Genomic DNA, 15,145 nt, shown 5'->3' with positions numbered 1-15,145 from the left:
ATTTCGCCGAACATAACTGATTAGAAATTACAGTAAAAACAGAAACGATTGAATGTAAATCAGTTTATATACATTCATATTACATTATTACATGCGTTGCGACCCATTTGTGTCAATATTAGCGAATTAGCTTCTTTAATGTCACTATAGCTAAGAATCACTAAAAGTTATATCTAACGATGGATGTGTTTCTTGTTTTTGTATTCTCTGTAAATGTCACAATTTGAAAAAAAAAAACAGTTTGACGAAACCCACTAATGTCCTTGCCACATTTATTTACACAGGAAATTGATCATCCTTTTTCTGTACCTGCTATTTATTCAGAATCTGGTGTCTCTACGCCTGCAACAATTTTATGGTTTCTGATAAGATGGTCCCCATAATGTTTATTTTTCTCCGATTACCAATTCGCTATGATTAATATTATTTATAAATTTCTGAGATTACCTGAAACAAATAAAAGAAAATCATGTATATTTTTAGATGCAATAAGAGGAGTCTGGGCCGTCTAAACATCATTAAATCCCCCGGTGGAGGAGTCCACTTGGGCCCCTACCTACCTACAAGAGGAGTCACGGTGCAGAGCTCACACTGTCGGTCGCCAAAGTTGCAATTTTGGCTTGGCGATAATCTTTTGCGGTACTGGCGATTCTTTTCGAGAACTGTCAGGAAAAAAAAATCTTAAAGACCACATAAGATGAAAAATCTTAATTGCATGTACTTATAGCCAATGGTTATTATATTCATTTTACGGCAAGTTCAAACCAATCTGATTAAAACTAATTCAGCTATTAAGATTTAAGAATCCGAAAGCCAAAAACGGTTTTCAAATTTTCAATTACAACCTTAATCCGGTTGATTGGTTGGTGAAGTCACAGGCACTACACATACCTTATAATAATAATAATAATAATAAAATAATAATAATAATAACTAGATCTGCATAGCAGATATCAAAGCTTTCATATAAACTTCAAAAGGGGTTATTAGAATCTATGAATCAACAACCACTCTGACGGAAGATATTCTCTGGGCTAAAAAATCTTTTTTCTCTCAGCTACGAGAGATACGTAGAATTAAACCGGCCCAGAGCCGACCGTGTTGATACGAAGCCGCTTATTTGACATTGACACATAACTGAAGGTGAATAGGCCTACCCGTCCAGTTAATACAATGGGCAATCTCACATCGGTCCACTAAAGAGAGGCACATGCTAGTCGCCCCCTACTTCCCCAAGACATTTAGTCCAAACCTTGACTCTCATACATATAAACCATTTGGTACTACATGTACATGTATTTCGTACTTATATCATATTAAACCCCTCGGCCGCCATGTTGAATCACACAGTATTTAACGTTCTATATCCTAACATCTTTATGAAATCAACGACAAATCTAAACTTGGGCACTCCAACCATTTTTATTTTTACATCATTCAGTTTTTTTTAAATAAGTAATTCTATCACAAATTATAGTGAAGACTGGACCACTAAACTAGTTACCCATCAGTTTTTCTTTGTGTTAATGCGTTCTACATTTTCAAAGCAATGATTCTTATAATGTGCGAGCCGCCATGACACCGGCGGATATTATAACTTCGATAGGCGAGAAACTTCAGGTAGCAGTTGGGTTTCATCAAATCATATAATTATGCGGTACGGCTTCACCTTTATTTCAATGGGAATTGGTTTATTATATGTGCAGTGCAGTTTTAGGTCAGTTTATGTGTAAATTAAGGGAGCTATACATAGGCCAGTAACCTTTTTGTAGTCATTTGACTAAAAAAAACTTGCAGAAAGGAACTCCGTAGGACAAGCCACTACTGTGGCAGGAGTAAGGCGGAAGACATCAGTAGTGGAACCATTTCTAAGTTAATCCCGAAGTGCGTTGCTATTGTAAGAATATATAAAATCGGGTTTCCGTTCCGCTTTTTTTTTGCTGTAGTTTGAGTAATGAGTTAGAGCGTATATTTTGTAGTCAAAAAATCATTGCAAATAGAAGACCTCATCCCCACCACCACCAACCTGTAATACACTAGCTAGCTTGTGTATTTCCATATTCCATTTCCGAGAGATAGATAGAGAACACGCGAAATATAAAGTGATTTTTCTTACAATCAGGGACCATAATTCATGAAGTTACGATTCGATATGCGCAAATATCGAAAGGAACCATATCTTTGGGTTATAAACATGCATGTCAAGTTTCATCAAAATCTTTCACTGTGAAAAACCGGGGCTAAGTCATCTGAAATCAAACAAATTTTACAATGTAGGTAGTGAAAACAAAATGTTATGTTAAGCGTTGTTCGAGGGTGGGGTGGGTGCATAAAATTCCAAATGCAAAGGGTTATTTTTCGTGCACGCCAATATGCACACAGGATTTCGATTTTTCGTGCTACCTAAAAAAAACTGCACGCAAAGTTAGTTGTCGGGCCTTCGGTCAAGAACCACAGACAAAGGGAGAGAACGGGGACCTCTGTTTTGCATACCATCCAAGCGACTAGGCACTAATCCTTGTACCATGGACGAGGGGACGGGCGTTTTTCGTCCCATCGAAACGACTAGACACAGATCCTTGCTAGGCCTTCCATACTTCACCACTGCCAACGGGGAACCACTTTGACCTCGGGTTTTCGTACCATCCAAACGACTAGACACTAATCCTTGCAAGGCCTTCCGTTCTGCAGCAAATGAGCCACGCTGGCCTCGTTTTGTCGTAACATACAAACGACTAGACAATGTTTCATAATTTAGTCATGTTCGCGTGGGTGGGTTGGCAGCAGAATTGATATGTACATGATAGTGACCTCTGTAAATAGGCCCGTTCCTTGCATTTAGTTTTAGAGTTAGGAGTGCTAAAATTGAGAGAGCGAAATGGGGTTGATCGACCACTCGACACAAACTAGGTCATTTCGGGACTAACGTATGGTTCAATTTTATTTCAATAATTCGCTTGCGCGTAGGGGTCTAGCAGTGGGGGGAAACCGGGTGATCCTGAAAAAATACACAGGTTGGACGGGCGACCTACTCCTTGTCACGTACGGAAAGATACCCCAGCAGTCAAAATAGGTCAAAATAGGCGATTTCGGTTTCTAGTGTCGATGCATCGTTACGGTCAGTTTAAAAAATTGTCTTTTAAGGATAATGTGTATAGTACCAATACCTATCACATACGGAAGAGGCGATAAAATCTCTTTGCATTTCCAATTTCAAAATTAATTAAAACCAATATTAAATTCCGAAAATCGTTTTTTTGCTAAAACTCTTTTCTTTTTAATGTGATCAAAATGGGGGTAAAGCACAGAGTCAGGGGTGGTAATGGGCGTATTGTGTCCTAATTTCATGGTTTTCGGACAATCGGTGCCGGTGTCACGGCGAAATTCCACTTTTTTCCCCTCATGGAAGCCGTAAATTGACGCAAGGAGTGGGGTCGCCTGTCCAACCTTGTGGGTTTTCTCCGGGTCCTCCCACTGCTAAAGACCCCTACGCGCAAGCGAATTATTGAAATAAAATTAAACCATATGTTGGTCCCGAAATGACCTAGTTTGTGTCGAGTGGACGTTAAACCCCATTTCTCTCTCTCTCTCTCTCTCTCTCTCTCTCTCCGTAAATTGACTTGAGGCCAGTGTCCTTTCAGTTGTACAGCGGCACCAGGTGACCGATATTTATTTAACGGGGAATAAGTGATAATTCATATTATAGCAGTAAATAATTAAAATATTTCATAGGGATTATAATAATATATCATGTCTGGGTATTACAGGGTTAAAACCAATATTAAATTCCGAAAATCGTTTTTTTGCTAAAACTCTTTTTTTTTAATGGGATCAAAATGGGGGTAAAGCACAGAGTCCGGGGTGGTAATGGGCGTATTGTGTCCAAATTTCATGGTTTTCGGACAATCGGTGCCGGTGTCACGGCGAAATTCCACTTTTTTTCCCTCATGGAAGCCGTAAAAACGACGAAAGGCAGGTGACAAGAACAAACGACTTGAACGAATGCAGGTATCACCTTGAAATTTTCAGGGTGCCTAGGTACCAACGTGAAAAGTTGCTCGCCGGAATTTAGTACTCATGGTACCGTTGGTTCCTGTGTAGCGCATGCGCGAAATCAAAACCAGCTAAACTCGAAAACAACCTTGTCGGCACGGAAAACATCAAAGGAGAAATTCGAATTTTTGAAATATTCAAATACCAAACATTCGACCATGATCCAGGCTATCCTCAAATGTATTAATTTCGGTAATAGGAGACAGATTCTCTAAGCCACGACCAATTGTGTATGTTTTCAAGCCCATAAATGTGGATTTTTCACTAATTTTCATTTTCATTTCAAAATGGCGTCCATCAGTTGACCTAAATCAAAATTCTAAACCGATAGATTTTTAGGCTTTCCTTCAAGCATTCAGAAAATGTAACTCTTATGTCTTTAAGTAAAATATTGCAAAAGCCGTATGGACTTTTCACATTTTGAGATGGTGGCACTTCCGGTTTGCTCGACAAACTCCATATTTTGTGTACTCATCAGTACTGTCTTAGCTAGTACAGAAAAAAAATTTCAAGGCAATTTGACCTATATTTCGTCGATTTTTTTGAAAAATTTGATCCTTAATTTCACCAAGGGGAGATAATTTAGAAAATTTCCGAGGACATCATTGAAGTCGCATTGGCAAGATCTACTAACATTCTAAATTTCACGAAAATCGCACAACTATTAAAGAAGTTGTCAAATTGATAATAACTTCCGGTTCGAAATGACAGCGACGAATTTTCGAAATGCCAAAATCCGAAATTGCAGATTTGAAGTAAATGTTTCAAGATACTCAAAGAAAAAAGAATTAGTAAAATAGGTCAAATAGTCACAGAGTTACAGCATTGTAGGTCAAATGCATTCCTTCGTAAAATTCGGTGATTTCGGATTCGTAAAACGTTTTGAAAATATATTTAATCAACAGCCACCACCCATTTTTGGGGGGATTGGTAAAAGTTTCAGAACGATCCTATGGTTAGATTCTGAGAAATCCGATTTGTGGACAAAACACAAAAAAAAAATAACAATAATAATCTTAACAGAAACAATAAGCTTTCATATGTAATATGAAAGCTTAATAATAATTTATTAAACTTATATAGCGCCAAAATCCAGCTGGAAACAGCTGCTCTATGGCGCTTTTACAATGATACAATTTGAAAAAGCGAATAGATTCTTTAAAAATAAAAAATAAGGTACAACAAAGAAAACCATAACATATAATAGACATGTAAAAGTATATTAGTAAACTTATTAAATAACATAAAAGACAAGTAAAAGTATTTCAGTAAACTTATTAAAAAAAACCCAAAAAACACATCAGGCATTTGGATCTCCTATTTTAACTTGTTTTCATTATGACAAAGTGAGAAGATGACCCGCCCTCTCTTCACACGACAGCATTTTTAAAACTGTGTTTTAAAGTGATTTTTAGATAAACAAGAATTTTGTATTATTTTAAATCTGTTTTAAATTGACTTTTAGATATACAAGAACTTTGTATTATTTTAAATCTGTTTTAAAGTGACTTTTAGATATACAAGAACATTTTACTATTTAGTGTTTTTACCTATCTTCTATATATTAGGCCTACTCATTCAGATGTAAATAACTTAATTAAATCAACCTGTTCATAATATCATGCATTATGTATTAAAAGTTAAATTTGTAATAAACAACAACAGGATGTAATCAAAATGGCCGACAGTTCCTTTCGAAGAAAATTAAATATTTTGATAGCTGAATTCCGTTTACAGTGGCTTCATATACGGCATGTAAAATAGGCTATACAAACATGCCTATCGGATATCATTATTTCAAATTATATTAACACCACTGATCGATAATTGTGACGATTCTTGAGAGAGAAAAGTTCGCCATTTGTATTATATTTGTAAAATTGGCAATCCTTGGATGAGATTTGACGTGTAAAATACTGAAAATATATTGTGCAGTACCGTGTTCAAATAGACTAAAGTCATCAAAAATAAAATCGGATCTTATAAAATCCAAACTTTGCTAATCTATTATGTAAAGACAGGTTTTTAAAGTTGTTGTATATTGTATATATCGGTAGGTAAATAATAAGCCTAGCTGAGACATAAAATTGTTAGGTGTTGTCTTTTTTATCAAACATTTTTGGCAGATAGAATATTCTAGTTGGCGGGAAAAGATATGAACATTGTTTTTATATAAAAATTATCATCCATTTTAGCGAAAAAAACAATTGAAAGCCAGTGTGAGCTCTGCCACGGTGGCTTATAAGTGGGTAAGACGATGGCTCGCAAGTCTGAAGGTCTCGTGTTCGATCCCTGCATTGGCCGATAAAGTTCATCGGATTTTCCGGCGTGGTGTCCCCTTGCCAGTAGTGCAGGACGGAGGGCCTGGCAAGGACAACTGTCTAGTCGTTCGGATGGGACGATAAACCGAGGTCCCCGTATGTACATGTACATTGGCGTGCACGTAAAAGATTCCTTAAAAGTGTAGACTATAGTGTCGCTTCCCGAGCAATATTTCCCTCATAGCACACTGTATGGCGTATGGCCGTCTCCATTAGCTCAGTCGGAGCAGAACAGCAAGACGCTCAACCCCATTTTATGTCATTTTTATTTCATTTCCTACAGGACCACCCATAGCAATAAAAATATAACTGATCGATAATCAGTGTTTCAACAAACAAGAGCATCGCTACCGCTGCAATATACGTCCACATTCCTGCTTTGATTGATATGGTACTTTTTAAAACTAGAAATGGGCGTGGCTCTGCCCCTGGGGGTCGGGCATGCACCAAAAACAATAGGGATCTTCCTTGGGGTATAAGGAATAAGTATACCAAGTTTGAAGAAAATCCAGTAAGAATTGCGCCCTGTAGGCGACACAAAGACACACGAAAAGAAAATGGGAAATGGGCGTGGCTCTGCCCCTGGGGGTTGGGCATGTACCCCAAACGATAGGGATGTTCCTTAGGGTACAAAGAATGTGTATGCAAGATTATAAGTTAAGAAATGTGGCCTGTAGACGACAAACAAACAAATACTAGAAATGGGCGTGGCTCTGCCCCGGGGGGTCGGGCATGCACCAAAAACAATAGGGATCTTCCTTGGGGTATAAGGAATAAGTATACCAAGTTTGAAGAAAATCCATGAAGAATTGCGCCCTGTAGGCGAACCACAGACACACACACACACACACACACACACACACACACACACACATACATACATACACACACACACACACACAGACAGGGGCGACGGCATAATACGTTCACATTATGAATGTGGACGTATAAAAATAAACACACTTGTATGGATATACTACTTCTGAATTTTATTAACATGAGAGAGAGAGAAATGGGGTTTAACGTCCACTCGACACAAACTAGGTCATTTCGGGACTAACATATGGTTTAATTTTATTTCAACAACTCGCTTGCGCGTAGGGGTCTTTAGCAGTGGGAGGAAACCAGAGGACCCGGAGAAAACCCACGAGGTTGGACAGGCGACCCTACTCCTTGTCACGTACAACCGGGGATTCGAAAGCACGCCAGTCGACTCAATGACATTTTATTAACATGCTACGTTTCAATGCACATACAGGTATCGTTATCAAGCAAATAATGATTAATTAACAAAAACGTGGTGCAATATATAGATGAACAGAAATTGGCGGGGGGGGGGGGCATGTACCACATGTTCTTTTTTCTTTTTACCTGCTAAAATAGTTTCTTCTTGTTATCTATATATTTGTTCTGGTTAATTAATTGTGGTCATTGGTTTATCTGCAAAATGGTTTCTAATTGTTATCTTTGATCTGGTTGATTAATTGTTATCTTTGATCTGGTTGATTAATTGTTGTTATTGTGTTATCTGCTAAATGGTTTCTACCTGTTGTCTATATATTATATCTTTCATCTTGTTAATCAATTTGTTGTTATTGTTTTATCTGCTATATGGCTTCCAAAGTGTTCATCTATATATTGCACCACGTTTTTGTTACTTAATCATTATTTGCTTGATAAGGAAAAAACGATACCTGTATGTGTATTGAAACGTAGCATGTTAATAAAATTCAGAAGTAGTATATCCATACAAGTGTGTTTATTTTTAGTGAAATCTATTTCTATATGTCTTATTTCTATATGTCTTATATGGGGGGTTGGATGGCTAAATGGTTAGCGTGCGCGCGCTGTATCATAAAGTCTGTCATTGAGTCAACTGGCGTGGTTTCGAATCCCCGGTTGTACGTGACAAGGAGTAGGGTCGCCTGTCCAACCTCGTGGGTTTCCTCCGGGTCCTCCGGTTTCCTCCCACAGCTAAAGATCCCTACGCGCAAGCGAATTATGGAAATAAAATTGAACCATATGTTAGTCCCGAAATGACCTAGTTTGTGTCGAGTGGACGTTAAACCCCATTTCTCTCTCTCTCTCTCTATATGTCTTATAAGGGTTAGTGTTTAAACATTAAAGATCATGTTGTATAGCAAAGATGGGACACGGCTCGAGGTACACATTGTGTTAAGACGGCATTGACCCGCTAACAGGAGGTTTTGAGTTCCCTCTCCGCAGTGTTGGCCGAGAAAGTTCCTCTGGATTTTCCGGCGTGACCAATGCCCCCCCCCCCGTTTGTAAGTGATGCAGCCGCCCAGAATAGAGGGTCGGGCAACGAACAGCGTCTATCCGTTTGGATGAAACGAAAAACCGTGAACGCATTGAAAATAACTATAGGCCTATTGTACACGCAACACATCAATTTATAGAAAATTGGCAATCCTTGAATGAGATCTGACGTGTAAATACTCAAAATATACTGTGCAGTACGGTGTACAAATAGTCTAAAGTCACCAAAAATAAAAAAGGATCTTATTGTATCCAAACTGTGCTAATGTATTATTAACAGACAGATTTTTACAGTTGTTGTATATTGTATTGAATATATCGGTAATTGTTTTAGAATATTAATAAGCCTAGCTGAGACATAAAATCGTTAGATGTTGTCTTTTTTATCACATATTTTTGGCAGATAAAATATTCCAGTTGGCGGAAAAAAATATGAACATTTTTTTATATAAAAATTATCATCTATTTTGGCGGAAAAAAAATTGAAAGCCAGTGTGATCCCTGTTCAAAAACAATGATAACCCAATATTAAATTTACAGGTAATTACTCACTCAAAAATGGCGATATTTACAGATACATACTCACTCAAAGACCCAAAGACCGTGAAGTCCAGAAAATTCTTCCCAGAAATCCATTGCCATAGAGACCGGTGTAGAGTTTGTTTCCTGTGACGTATTTTTTGCCTTTTTTGTAAGATCCACCCGTAAATAAACGGTTTAATCTGTCTTGATTTTGAATAATATTTAGATACTGTGGTCGAAAAACACTATATACTGGGCCATACATCCCATACAATCCACCAGGGGATGTGGCATTACTCGCCAACACCAACCAAAATATACACAGAAAAACTGACCGATTCATCTGCAAAGGAAAAAAAAACAAAACAAAAATATTTACCCAAACTTAATTGTCCCGTTCTGGGGTGGACTGGGACCAACTGGTTTCCTTGGGTGCTCATTGGCATGAGGATTACGTCATACAGAAATTGGACATACGGTACTGGGGCGGACTAGGTAACTCTGGGCGGACTAACTGGTTTCCTTGGGCCTCGGTTGCCTGGAGGAGATCTCGAAACGAGCTTGATTTAGTTTTCCTGCACCCTACTCACAGATCAGCGATAAGGTGCAGGGACGGACTGGGTAGATCTGGGCCGCTTAGACCAACTGGTTTCCTTGAAAAAACTAGCTTTATTTACCACCAAAGGGGCATTATAGAAGAATAGATAAAGAGCTGACAGTTCTCGCTATAATAGTTAAAAACTAGATAACGTAAAAATAATATGCTGAAGATTTTAGTCAAATTATTTCAATCTCAATTTTAATAAAAATACAGATCTATATTTCGTTTCGTTTTTTTTTATACTCTCGATGACCGACACTACATGAGGATCTAACCGGTTGTAGTGGAAGGTCGCCGTAACAGACCCTAAAGGTCCGTTCATACTACATCCGTATCCGTATCTGTAAATACGTACTGGTATACTTTAGTCATTTTTAGAGAAAGGGTTCAAATAGAATCCGGCATGTATTGCGCACAAAAACAACTGCGTCCGTGAAGCCGGATTGATTGCTCCCAGAGCGTATTTTTGTAAAGAGCGTCCGGCATTTCGGCTAGTGAGCCTGGTGAGCCGAGCTTTAGCCAATCAGCAAGTACTTTCCCCATATTACATCATCTCCCCATATAAAAAGTCAATCTCTGACAGACAATTCAGTCTTGAAAACCGGACGTTTTCGCGTTTTCTATTTGAACGGCAAAATGCGGGTGCGGATGCGGATACGTTTATGGATACGGATGTAGTATGAACCGAGCTCAACCCCTCAGTCAGAATGCAGGTTATAACAACTCTTCCAGGGTCATGTTTCACGAAATCTTAAAGATAAAATCCAAATTTTAGTAGATACTTCAATTTTGATTGGCTAAGCACTAAAATCAATCTAATATTATCCAATCAAATTACTAAAATTTGGATTTTATCTTAGTTAAAATTTCGTGAAACAGGCCCCTGATCGACTAAATCTATTTGTTAAGCCCAGCTTAATTTTTTGTCAAGGTCGCTGAGATGTAAATAAGATTACGACACGTGATTGTTGATGAGATTGTAGGGTTAGGGTAAGCATTGGGACTACGTCCAGGGTTAGGTCGAAAAATTGAGCTAGCCTTATCATTTAGAAACAACTCTTCCAGATCCTAGTGTAGCAAAGACAAATAAAACGAAATTTTGAACTATAAAAACGAAACGAAATATGATCTGTGTTTTAATCAGATTGGCAGATCTCCAAAGCCTCTTTATGCCCTTCTTCATTATCCCAGTGGGTGCCGAAATGTAGAACGTTAACCCCATTTCATTTAAAATTACAAATGCCACGGTTTATAAAAATTCTATTAATTCAAAAACTTAAATAATGCATTATGTAAGATTTAGTTAAAGAACTGGATGTTCCAGCTATAATAGTTAAAAAAACAATAGATAAAAAAATGGATAATATTGAAAATTTCATTCAAATTACTTTATTCTGAGCAAAGTAATTATGACTATTTGAAAATATAGTATAGATCATTCGTTATCGTAGCAACGGTACTTGACAACCGAAACTTAGCCTCGATTGTCTATAATTTTAAATCCATTTAAATTTCACCCAAGGTGTAGAGAGTTGATTCTAACTTGTCATGATGTTATTAAATGTTATTAGATAATTTTGGGGGGTCGAATGGTTAGCGCCTGCGCGTTGTATCATAAGGTCTGTCATTGAGTCAACTGGTGTGGTTTCGATTCCCCGGTTGTACGTGGGTTTTCTCCGGGTACTTTGGTTTCCTACCACTGCTTAGGGCAAAGACCCCTACGCACAAGCGGATTATTGAAATAAAATTGAACCATGTTTGTCTCGAAAAGACCTAGTTTGTGTCGAGGGGACGCTAAACCCCCAACCTCTCTCTTAAATAATTATTATAACATTTGAAGCCAAATTACACACCTGCAATTTGCAGATTTAGCTCCCAACCTAACGCATCTCTAAAAACACAAAACTATATCGTTCACCTTTATACTTATAAAGATATGCATAAATATAAATATCGGTTATTTATCCAAAATAGAAATAAAATTCACAAACATAATTACGTTGTAAGCGACTTTTCTTATAGACCTACCTTTAAGATCCAATAATGCAGCTTCTCTGTGTCGTGTCGTGTTCGTCGTTCAGTGTCTGAAATACAATAGAAGAAGGTAATGGAAGCGGCGAAAGCGCAAAGACCGAAGACCTTAAATAGCGAGTGAATGGATAATGAAAACATCTACCAATCATATTGTGCTAACGAATATAATCCTCATCGTTATAACACCTTGTCTTATTAAACGACGCTAGTTTAATTTCCTGTTCTTTAAATGGCATTTAGTAATTGGAACATAATCAAATAACACACTATTTATGGATAACATTGTGGATTATTTATGTAAAGATTGGCGTGTGATTTGGACCAATTCCACCATAATGAAGGAATTGTGTACCGCAGGGCATATTTTAAAGTTTTATTGACGAAGCACGGTTCCCGGAGATGGAGGGGTTTTGTTGGGTATTTCCCCCGTTGGGTTCCGACAAAATGTCCAAAACGTGATTCACGATTTCCCACACAGAACTTGATACGCTCAATTTAGTTTTTTCCATCACCTTTATCAGCTCTACTATGTCGAGGGAGGGGGGGGGGGTTGGATGACCGAATGGTTAGCACGTGCGCGCTGTATCATAAGGTCTGTCATTGAGTCAACTGGCGTGGTTTCGATTCCCCGGTTGTACGTGACAAGGAGTAGGGTCGCCTAGCTGTCCAACCTCATGGGTTTTCTCCGGATCCTCCAGTTTCCTCCCACTGCTAATGACCCCTGAAATAAAATTAAACCATATGTTAGTCCCGAAATGACCTCTCTCACTATGTCAGAATAAACCTTCTGAAATCGTAACCAATTAGTCGTTACCTCTATCGCTTCCACAAGGTTTTCGAGGGGGGCTACTCCGGAACTGATGGTCGCGTAGCTACGAGAACGTAACTAAAAACGCTGAGATAAACTGATGTGCTTATTTTTTAGCTACGATTGGATGCCTTTAGTTCCAAGAGGCAAACTCAATTTCTTTATTAATGTATGTACCATCTTAAAAATAAGTTAATTTTATACTATTAGTACTTATTACACATACGCAGTCCAATCTACCGAAACAACATTCATTTATCAGCAAATATTGACAATAAAGTAAATCAAGCGTTGTTTTTATCAAAATTAATTCGGACGTTCATAATTACGCCGTATAACTACTGCGCCTTTATGTGTTACAGACGTAAATTTAAAATGTCGGAAAGAGCAATCTACTGTCGCTTTGATTTAAAAAGAAGGGATTTGTACCCGTTTCAGGTAGGATTATATGCTTAATTGTAGTTGGGTGTGGCAGAAATATTATAAATAACAATAACCAATTGTTGTTTTGATTAAAAATATTGTCAATTTTGTTTACAAATGCCGGGTGCGAATCGCTCCCGCATGTGAGCCACATTGAAGGTAATGGCATCATCTCTTATCTCGAAACACGGAGGTTTGGTTGAGAGATTAAGGTTTGTTATCTAAAGGTCGCGGAATGCTGATTATCGATAGGATCGTGCTCCCATGTTCCCAATTGTTAACACTATAAAGCCCACAAACTTGGTTACGCTTTGTGTATATAAGGCCATAACCCAAGCAGTTAGACTAAGATCGAATTCAACCAAGATCTCTTGACCCTCAACATATGAAACAGGCAAAACTTGATCGACAAGTAAAGATGCTACATTATCAAAATTTACATAATTTATAGATTTGTATGTATAACTGCGTATCGGTATCACCGACCGTCTACCTGGCAAAATTAATTTCATTATTGATGCATGTAGCATCTTGAAAATAAGTTAATTTTATACTAATAGAACTTATTAAACATACGCACCCCACTAGTGAAACAACTTTGGTTTATTTTCAAATTGTAAATCAAGTGTTGTTTTTATCAAAATTAATACGGACATTCATAATAACGATGTATTATTCCTGCGCAACTCATAACAGGTTAGTACTTTATATAATTTGTACACGATGCGCCCCGCCTTCATGACGTCAAAGATATCTAATTTAAAATGCCGGGGCGTCAGTCTGTTATTTCTTCGATTTAAAATGTCAATTTTCCTTAATGAAACCCGACGTATATCACGTGGGGTTTTGTAAGGTAAAACTATAAAGCACCCTCTCTTATCTCGAAACACGAAGGGTTGAGGGGTGAGGTTTCTTATCTGCTAGGCAACATGACCAGATCGTCACCCATGCGTCGCCGCAAGTGGGTTTTTTTTTTTTTTTGGTTTTTTTTTTGACTGTCAGTTGCCCAAAGAGGTTTTGGACGCCAGTACCGCACAGTACTGGTAGCCACTGTGCCACATCTCGCAACACTGTGTTACTCATAAAGATGTAAACACATGTATATGTATTTCTGTGCTTTCCTTTTGCGTTCGCGTCACTTCCTATTGTTGAAACATTGATTCCACATCTATCGTAGCAATGATCTCTGTGATAAAATAATATTTGGAACGTGTTTAACCAGTTCTATCACATATGTAATAATGACTGGCACCAATATTGTCCTTTATCGTATACAGGGCAGAAATAAATGAACGTGTTCAAAAATGTAATTAACTGATAATTCTGAGCTTTAAAGCTCATTGCTATTTTCTTGCCATGACACCAGTTCATAATTTACATCGAAAATGCTTACAAATGTTTTTTCCAGCAAATGCCAGACCGAGTTTGTAGTAAGTACTCATCCCCTTGCTGCTACTGGACAGGGCTTTGGGAAGAATTGACCGAATTTGATTTAATGGAAGTAAAGTAGTATCCGGAATTTCAGGTTATAACCTAAATGACCCCATAACTGTCAGTCATCATTGATTTTATCAAATCTGATTCTTGGAAATACATAAAGTGTGATCCGGACGCTTGTGGTGTAATTCCGGACAAGTGTCAGGATGTACTGCTACAAAATTGGAGATTATTTAGGAAAATGTCAAGTAGCAACCTTGGCGCATGAAATTGATTAATACATCTTTAAAGGGACAATAACACCCTTGCTGGCTTGACAGCTCCAGTAAATAAATATTAGCCTTATTCTAAGTATTTAATGTTTAAGTGTCCTACCTGTTGTGTAAATTATCCATTACATCCTATTTTACTTGTCCAGAGGGTTGGAAAATATTTTTAAATCCAAGTCACATTTGAAAAGGTTTACGTTAGGCTTTTCAAATCATTTAGTTGAATTTTTCCAATTTTTTTTAAATTAGGTGTGTTAAGATGAAATTTGTATCATCAATTAATTGGAATACTGTAAAATAGTACAATTTGTTGACCAGAATAAAAATTGGGACATATTATTCAGTTACAACAAGAGTGGTATTGAGCCTTTAACATGTAATGACACTGCGCGGTGTAATT

General features: G+C 37.6%; 2 long non-coding RNA genes across 3 annotated transcripts in view; one reads left to right on the top strand and one right to left on the bottom strand.

Moving 5' to 3' along the window:
• The window catches only part of LOC130012270 (uncharacterized), a 173,377-nt gene that overhangs the window by 137,246 nt on the left and 20,986 nt on the right, over window positions 1–15,145 (top strand). The window lies entirely within an intron of this gene.
• LOC126815038 (uncharacterized) lies at window positions 71–11,915 on the bottom strand. Its single transcript, XR_007677829.2, has 3 exons — window positions 11,803–11,915; window positions 9,238–9,516; window positions 71–447 (listed from the first exon to the last, which is right to left on the bottom strand). It is a non-coding gene; the product is annotated as an uncharacterized LOC126815038 (long non-coding RNA).

The sequence above is a fragment of the Patella vulgata genome, chromosome 3 (assembly GCF_932274485.2).
Source record: "Patella vulgata chromosome 3, xgPatVulg1.2, whole genome shotgun sequence".
Lineage (NCBI taxonomy): Eukaryota > Metazoa > Mollusca > Gastropoda > Patellidae > Patella > Patella vulgata.
This window is presented reverse-complemented; position numbering and strand designations above follow the sequence as displayed.